Genomic DNA, 9,844 nt, shown 5'->3' on the forward strand with positions numbered 1-9,844 from the left:
CAAAGCAGGACCAAGCCCCAATTAAATCATCCCAGCCAGGGCTTTGTCAAGCCTGACCTTAAAAACTTCTAAGGAAGGAGATTCTACCACCTCCCTAGGTAACGCATTCCAGTGTTTCACACCCTCCTAGTGAAAAAGTTTTTCCTAATATCCAACCGAAACCTCCCCCACTGCAACTTAAGACCATTACTCCTTGTCCTGTCATCTTCTACCACTGAGAATAGTCTAGAACCATCCTCTTTGGAACCACCTGTCAGGTAGTTGAAAGCAGCTATCAAATCCCCCTTCATTCTTCTCTTCTGCAGACTAAACAATCCCAGTTCCCTCAGCCTCTCCTCATAAGTCATGTGTTCCAGACCCCTAATCATTTTTGTTGCCCTCCGCTGGATGTTTTCCAATTTTTCCACATCCTTCTTGTAGTGTGGGGCCCAAAACTGGACACAGTACTCCAGATGAGGCCTCACCAATGTCGAATAGAGGGGAACGATCACGTCCCTCGATCTGCTGGCTATGCCCCTACTTATACAGCCCAAAATGCCATTGGCCTTCTTGGCAACAAGGGCACACTGTTGACTCATATCCAGCTTCTCGTCCACTGTCACCCCTAGGTCCTTTTCCGCAGAACTGCTGCCTAGCCATTCGGTCCCTAGTCTGTAGCGGTGCATTGGGTTCTTCCGTCCTAAGTGCAGGACCCTGCACTTATCCTTGTTGAACCTCATCAGATTTCTTTTGGTCCAATCCTCCAATTTGTCTAGGTCCCTCTGATCCTATCCCTGCCCTCCAGCATATCTACACTCCTCCTAGTTTAGTATCATCCGCAAATTTGCTGAGAGTGCAATCCACACCATCCTCCAGATCATTTATGAAGATATTGAACAAAAACGGCCCCAGGATGACCCTTGGGGCACTCCACTTGATACCGGCTGCCATCTAGACATGGAGCCATTGATCACTACCCGTTGAGCCCGACAATCTAGCCAACTTTCTACCCACCTTATAGTGCATTCATCCAGCCCATACTTCTTTAACTTGCTGACAAGAATACTGTGGGAGACCGTGTCAAAAGCTTTGCTAAAGTCAAGAAACAATACATCCACTGCTTTCCCTTCATCCACAGAACCAGTAACCTCATCATAGAAGGCGATTAGATTAGTCAGGCATGACCTTCCCTTGGTGAATCCATGCTGACTGTTCCTGATCACTTTCCTCTAGTGTAAGTGCTTCAGGATTGATTCCTTGAGGACCGGTTCCATGATTTTTCCGGGGACTGAGGTGAGGCTGACTGGCCTGTAGTTCCCAGGATCCTTCTTCTTCCCTTTTTTAAAGATGGGCACTACGTTAGCCTTTTTCCAGTCATCCGGGACTTCCCCCGATCGCCATGAGTTTTCAAAGATAATGGCCAATGGCTCTGCAATCACAGCCGCCAACTCCTTTAGCACTCTCGGATGCAACACATCCGGCCCCATGGACTTGTGCACGTCCAGCTTTTCTAAATAGTCCCGAACCACCTCTTTCTCCACAGAGCGCTGGCCACCTACTCCCCATGCTGTGTTGCCCAGTGCAGCAGTCTGGGAGCTGACCTTGTTCGTGAAGACAGAGGCAAAAAAAGCATTGAGTACATTAGCTTTTTCCACATCCTCTGTCACTAGGTTGCCTCCCTCATTCAGTAAGGGGCCCACACTTTCCTTGACTTTCTTCTCGTTGCTAAGATACCTAAAGAAACCCTTCTTGTTACTCTTAACATCTCTTGCTAGCTGCAGCTCCAGGTGCGATTTGGCCCTCCTTATTTCATTCTTACATGCGCGAGCAATATTTTTATACTCTTCCCTGGTCATTTGTCCAATCTTCCACTTCTTGTAAGCTTCTTTTTTATGTTTAAGATCCGCAAGGATTTCACTGTTAAGCCAAGCTGGTCGCCTGCCATATTTACTATTCTTTTGACACATCAGGATGGTTTGTCCCTGTAACCTCAATAGGGATTCTTTGAAATACAGCCAGCTCTCCTGGACTCCTTTCCCCCTCATTTTATTCCTCCAGAGGATCCTACTCATCAGTTCCCTGAGGGAGTCGAAGTCTGCTTTCCTGAAGTCAAGGGTCCGTATTCTGCTGCTTACCTTTCTTCCCTGTGAACTCGACCAACTCATGGTCACTGCCTCCCAGATTCCCATCCACTTTTGTTTCCCCTACTAATTCTTCCCGGCTTGTGAGCAGCAGGTCAAGAAAAGCTCTGCCCCTAGTTGGCTCCTCCAGCACTTGCACCAGGAAATTGTCCCCTACATTTTCCAAAAACTTCCTGGATTGTCTGTGCACCGCTGTATTGCTCTCCCAGCAGATATCAGGATGATTAAAGTCACCCATGAGAACCAGGGCGTGCGATCTAGTAGCTTCTGCGAGTTGCCGGAAGAAAGCCTCATCCACCTCAACCCCTGGTCCGGTGGTCTATAGCAGACTCCCACCACTACATCACTCTTGTTGCTCACACTTCTAAACTTAATCCAGAGACACTCAGGTTTTTCTGCAGTTTTGTACCGGAGCTCTGAGCAGTCATACTGCTCCCTTACATACAGTGCAACTTCCCCACCTTTTCTGCCCTGCCTGTCCTTCCTGAACAGTTTATAACCATCCATGACAGTACTCCAGTCATGTGAGTTATCCCACCAAGTCTCTGTTATTTCAATCATGTCATAATTCCTTGCCTTCACCAGGACCTCCAGTTCTCCCTGCTTGTTTCCAAGGCTTTGTGCATTCATATATAGACACTTGAGATAACCCGCTGATCGCCCCTCATTCTCAGTATGAGGTAGGAGCCCTCCCCTCTCAGACGTTCCTACCTGTGCTTCCTCCCGGTATCCTGCTTGCCCACTTACTTCAGGGCTTTGGTCTCCTTCCCCCGGTGAACCTAGTCCAGCTTCACTGGAATGGGAGGGGCTCAAATTAACCCCTCCCCCACCATGAACTGTGCAGGGGAGATGACCCTCCCCCCACTCTAAGAACCCTGCAGCCATGTGGCCTTTGGGAAAGAATTGCAGGGAGAAGCAAGTCACAACCTGACTTGCCATTTGCCATCATCACTTTACATGTATGTTTTGTGCCTTTCCCCTACCATTTTCCCACCTTGTCTGTGTAGACTGTAAGCTCTTCGGGGCAGGGACTGTCTCTCCTTGTGTTTGGACAGTGCCTCGCGCAATGGGACCCCATTCTCAGTTAGCCTCTAGGCACTACTGTAATAAATATGAAGAATAATAACAACAGCAAATGAGCAAATTCGCTCTGTGGAATTTGTGTTTATTTAGTGATATGTAAGTGATATATTTCCAGGAAAATTGACTGGTTGGTTGCCAGTTATTGCAACACAGATTGAGACATCAGATGGCCAACTTTCCATAGCCGTCACTATTTCATTTACCAAGAAAGAAGAGTGGGGTATTGGTTTGGAGGTGTTCAATGTATGAGGCCTGTATATATTGCCACTGAGCATCTAGAGAACAGTAACTCTGGTTTAGGGATGAACACAGAGGTCTCCCTGCCAACACTACAGAAAGAGGGATTCTAGATGGACTCCTCCTGAAGGTCGAAACAGCAGACTGGACTTCTACATAGAGTGCTTCCGCCGACGTGCACGGGCTGAAATTGTGGAAAAGCAGCATCACTTGCCCCATAACCTCAGCCATGCGGAACGCAATGCCATCCACAGCCTCAGAAACAACTCTGACATCATAATCAAAAAGGCTGACAAAGGAGGTGCTGTTGTCATCATGAATAGGTCGGAATATGAACAAGAGGCTGCTCGGCAGCTCTCCAACACGAGTTTCTACAAGCCATTACCCTATGATCCCACTGAGAGTTACCAAAAGCAACTACAGCATTTGCTCAAGAAACTTCCTGAAAAAGCACAAGATCAAATCCGCACAGACACACCCCTGGAACCCCGACCTGGGATATTCTATCTACTACCCAAGATCCATAAACCTGGAAATCCTGGGCGCCCCATCATCTCAGGCATTGGCACCCTGACAGCAGGATTGTCTGGCTATGTAGACTCCCTCCTCAGGCCCTACGCTACCAGCACTCCCAGCTACCTTCGAGACACCACTGACTTCCTGAGGAAACTTCAATCCATCGGTGATCTTCCTGATAACACCATCCTGGCTACTATGGATGTAGAAGCCCTCTACACCAACATTCCACACAAAGATGGACTACAAGCCGTCAAGAACACTATCCCCGATAATGTCACGGCTAACCTGGTGGCTGAACTTTGTGACTTTGTCCTTACCCATAACTATTTCACATTTGGGGACAATGTATACCTTCAAATCAGCGGCACTGCTATGGGTACCCGCATGGCCCCACAGTATGCCAACATTTTTATGGCTGATTTAGAACAACGCTTCCTCAGCTCTCGTCCCCTAAAGCCCCTACTCTACTTGCGCTATATTGATGACATCTTCATCATCTGGACCCATGGAAAAGAAGCCCTTGAGGAATTCCACCATGATTTCAACAATTTCCATCCCACCACCAACCTCAGCCTGGTCCAGTCCACACAAGAGATCCACTTCCTGGACACTACAGTGCTAATAAACAATGGCCACATAAACACCACCCTATACCGTAAACCTACTGACCGCTATTCCTACCTGCATGCCTCCAGCTTTCACCCTGACCACACCACACGATCCATCGTCTACAGCCAAGCTCTGCGATACAACCGCATTTGCTCCAACCCCTCAGACAGAGACAAACACCTACAAGATCTCTGTCAAGCTTTCTTACAACTACAATACCCACCTGCAGAAGTAAAGAAACAGATTGATAGAGCCAGAAGAGTTCCCAGAAGTTACCTACTACAGGACAGGCCTAACAAAGAAAATAACAGAACGCCACTAGCCGTCACCTTCAGCCCCCAACTAAAACCCCTCCAACGCATTATTAAGGATCTACAACCTATCCTGAAGGATGACCCAACACTCTCACAAGTCTTGGGAGACAGGCCAGTCCTTGCCTACAGACAGCCCCGCAACCTGAAGCAAATACTCACCAACAACCACATACCACACAACAGAACCACTAACCCAGGAACTTATCCTTGCAACAAAGCCCGTTGCCAATTGTGCCCACATATCTATTCAGGGGACACCATCACAGGGCCTAATAACATCAGCCACACTATCAGAGGCTCGTTCACCTGCACATCCACCAATGTGATCTATGCCATCATGTGCCAGCAATGCCCCTCTGCCATGTACATTGGTCAAACTGGACAGTCTCTACGTAAAAGAATAAATGGACACAAATCAGATGTCAAGAATTATAACATTCATAAACCAGTCGGAGAACACTTCAATCTCTCTGGTCACGCAATCACAGACATGAAGGTCGCTATCTTAAAACAAAAAAACTTCAAATCCAGACTCCAGCGAGAAACTGCTGAATTGGAATTCATTTGCAAATTGGATACTATTAATTTAGGCTTAAATAGAGACTGGGAGTGGCTAAGTCATTATGCAAGGTAGCCTGTTTCCTCTTGTTTTTTCCTACCCCCCCCCCAGATGTTCTGGTTTAACTTGGATTTAAACCTGGAGAATGGTCAGTTTAGATGAGCTATTACCAGCAGGAGAGTGAGTTTGTGTGTGTATGGGGGTGGGGGGGATGTGAGAAAACCTTGATCTATGCAGGAAATAGCCCGACTTGATTATGTAAAGAGTTGTCACTTTGGATGGGCTAGCACCAGCAGGAGAGTGAATTTGTGTGGGGGGGTGGAGGGTGAGAAAACCTGGATTTGTGCTGGAAATGGCCCACCTGTTGATCACTTTAGATAAGCTATTACCAGCAGGACAGTGGGGTGGGAGGAGGTATTGTTTCATGATTTCTGTGTGTATATAAAGTCTGCTGCAGTTTCCACGGTAAACATCTGATGAAGTGAGCTGTAGCTCACGAAAGCTCATGCTCAAATAAATTGGTTAGTCTCTAAGGTGCCACAAGTACTCCTTTTCTTTTTGCGAATACAGACTAACACGGCTGTTCCTCTGAAACCAATCTTAGAACTGCAAACTTATCATTCAGCTGTGAACACAAAGACAGGTTTAGAACAGAAAGGCACGGTGGCTTTCGTTAAAAAGTCATCATTTGCCAACAGTTACAATGGAGTGGTATTTGAGATACTAATGATTCTTCCTGTCCTAGGATAGGAAACAATTGTGGTTACTACATTGTATCTGATGGCAAACTTTTATGTATTTGTGACTAAATGTTAAAATGTGGACTTTGGCAATGTCTACAGTTACAATCACAGACATCTTGCTTTAAAGTGTTCACTTTTTCTATCTAAACTACTGCGATCATTACTTTATGCTCCCAAGAGATGTTTTTAAGCTGACCTAAACCCAGTATAGACATCTTGGACCTAGCTGCCGCCTCTTGAGAGGGCAGATTTACTACAGCTATGGAAAAACCTCTTCCGTTGCTGTAGCAAGTGTCTGCCCTACAGCAGTGTAACTGCAGTGCTGCAGCTGTGTTGATGTAGAACTTGTAGTGTCGACATACCCTTAGTTTAGGGGGAAAAAACACTCTCAAAGCAACTGACAGAGAAGTACTAGAAAAACAGCTGTGGGAAAGGCTAGACAAACCAGGTTGTATAAAATAAGTATCAACTCCAAGCTTTGCCCAAGGTTCAATCTGAATCTAAACCCTTTTTGGGTAAGAAAATGTTTGGATAAATAGCCTCTACTACTAAACAAATTTACACAACCTTTTATAAAATAAAGATTTATCTAGAATACCCATAAAGTCTCAGTGTTTGCTCTCTGAACACTCCTATTGTATGAATAGCACCATAACCAAACTAATTACAGAAGAATGTCCAGACCATTCTGTTCCCCTCATTCATCCCCCTCAAGCATGCAAAATTGTCCTAGTCTCCCAGTTCCTCTACTGTAGCTTCCTAAGCAGTACTAGCCTTAAACCCTAATTTTGGCCTCTAGAGTAAGTACTTATTAACATCAGGCCATGTTCCTGTTTCACAGCAGGCAGCAGCTGTCAACCCTAATCTGGAAAAGCTTTTATTTTCAGGCAATAATTTTTCTAATTATTGCCCTATTTCCACCCTCTGTATTTGGAGGGGGAGGGTGAAGCCTTTGGTGGATGTCATGGCACCCCACTTATTGGACTTAAAGGTAATCGGTTTTATGAGATGCTTCAGTCAAACCTTCAGCCATGTCATAGCCCTAAAGCTGCCCTTTCCTTAGGAGGGTAACGACTTAGTAGTTAGGAAGAAAGCTTTTGAGCACTAATTGGCTTAATGCCGACGTAAGCAATGGAGGCAAGAGTGTAGGTATCTGACTTTTTCCTTTTCATTGTTTTCTAAATGTATGAATCTTCTAATGACACATTGGAGGGGGAAATGTAAACTACTTCTACACCTTACAGGGTTCTAAATGAACTGTATCAACTCAAGAGAGCGACCTAGGCATCATTGTGGACAGCTCAATGAAGATCTCTGCTCAATGTGCGGCTTCAGTCAAAAAAAACCTCAAAAAACCAAGATATTAGAGTGCATAAAGAACAGTGTGGTGAGCTGGAGACTGTTATCATGCCTTTATATAAATGCCTAATCTGCAATCCTTTGTGCAATACTGGTCCCCCCATCTCAAAAACTAGAGAGAGTTCAGAGAATTGTGGTGAGAATGATCAAAGGACTGGGAAAACTCTCCTCTGAAGAGCGATTGAAAAGACTGGGATTGTTTACTTTAGAAAGGAGACAGATAAGACGGAACATGATAAAAGTATATAAAATAATTACTGGATTAATGAAAGTAGATTGGGAATTTATCTTCTCCCTGTCTGATAACACAAGACCAAAAGGACAAAATTTCAATAAAAGTAAAAGGTATGACATTTAAAACTGATAAAAAGAAATACTCTTTCACACAATGTGGAATTAAACTGCTGAATTTATAGCCACTGTAAGTCCTGGAGGCCAAGAATTTAACAACATTTAAAAAGTGGATATTTCTGTGGATATCAATAGTATCCAGAGTTACTATAAAACAAAACAAATTTTGGGGAAAATATATTAAATCTTATGCTTCAAGTCTTAAGACAATCTCTAAATCTGAGAGATTGGGATGATGATAACTAATGTAGAGGACAAGATTACTACACAACTATCTCCTATTGTGGGTTCTTACATCTTCCTCTGAGGCATTTGGGGCAGGCCATTGATGGAGATGGGATACTGGATTAGATGGACCTTGGGTTTGATCCAGTCTGGCAATTTCTGTGACCCTACAAAGCCAATAATACTTGCCATTTATATAGTACTATGCGTTCAAACTGCCATAAAGGCATCATCTAATTCCTTACTAAGTAAATAGCAGAATGTCTGTGGAACTAAATTCATCTGGGCTGGGAATGATCATTAGGAAGAATCACACTGCAGAGCCAGTTTTCTTACATTTTCAATACCTCTTGGAAATCAGTGCCTTTTTTTAGTCTCTCGTTCAGTTTTACTTATCTCATTGGCCCCAAATCTAGACAGGTGGAAGAATTCAGACCCAGGTGTTTTTAAGACATTTCCATCTGAAGATCGATGCTTTGATAAATCAGGTGGGAGCAAACTTGTGAAACTTACCTCTTGAGTGAATACCTCAGAGGGTCGTGTGCTGGGATCTGAGCCCTGGCTGGGGACGGACTTTTGAAATCAGCTGTTTGTTTGCTGCTATTTTTGTAGCCTGGAGTGCCACATGAACGTTTCTGAAAATTTGATATGAACAAGGAATGGGAGGCTGTCAGCACTTCTGCTTTGGTAAAAGGAGCTAGACTATAGCGATGACTTATAATACACTGGTTCGTGAGATCAATGACGGAGAGGTGTCAAAAGATACTGAAATCTAACAATGGTTTGTGAGAACTGGGATTTAAAATCTATTGGTAAAGTCCTTAAGTAATTCCTCAGAGCCTGAGTCTCCTCTTTATTTAAGATGGTTTTTATATCAGTGTAACCTTTTGACCACAATGGAGTTACTCCTAATTTACTCTAATATAAATTAGAACAGAATCAGACCCTTAGATTTTATTCAGTCCTTAACCAGGTGAACGCCCATTGACTCACGGGGCCTGATTCTCTTTTCTCAGTGGTGTAAATTGAGAGTAACGCCTGTAAAATCAATGGATTTACACCTGTGTAAAACTAGAGTTAGTGAGATCAGACTCAGGACAGTGAGCTCAATAACTGAAGTAACTCCTGAACAAAGCAAGTGTCAGTGTGATGGAGCAACGACGCTACAGTCCGGGAGATCTCAGCCAGAGGTCTACACCTGGCGAGGTGATAATTAAACCATGGCGTTGAGGCAGCTGCACTTGGAATGCTGCGTGCAGTACAAGAAAGATGTTAAAATACTGGAGGGGATCCAGAGAAGCGTAACAAAGGTAATCCAAGGACTGTAGAAACTGACAACTAAGAAGAGTTAAAAGAACCATAATCCTCAAAAATATTTAGGTGCCTAACTAATGGGGCCTAAACACCTGGGAAGGTCTTGGCCTAAGGACCTGATCTTGCAAGGTTCAGAGAGCTGTACACTGCTGCTACATCTTGCAAGATCAGGCCATGAATGGACCATATTTGTCCACAATTATATGCACACAACTCCCATTGGAGTTCATATACCAGATATTTCTCGTCTCTCACTAGGTTCTCCTTGAAGAAGAGCTGAGCTGTGATGAAATATCAGCCTACCTGGTTTCTGACTCTAAACGACCACAAAAAAAAATTTTTTCTTTATGAATTTATTTGTCTGTTACCTCAGCCCTCATGCTGCTTAACTTTCCTAGGTGCACAACCTCA

Source organism: Lepidochelys kempii, chromosome 5, assembly GCF_965140265.1.
Source record: "Lepidochelys kempii isolate rLepKem1 chromosome 5, rLepKem1.hap2, whole genome shotgun sequence".
Lineage (NCBI taxonomy): Eukaryota > Metazoa > Chordata > Testudines > Cheloniidae > Lepidochelys > Lepidochelys kempii.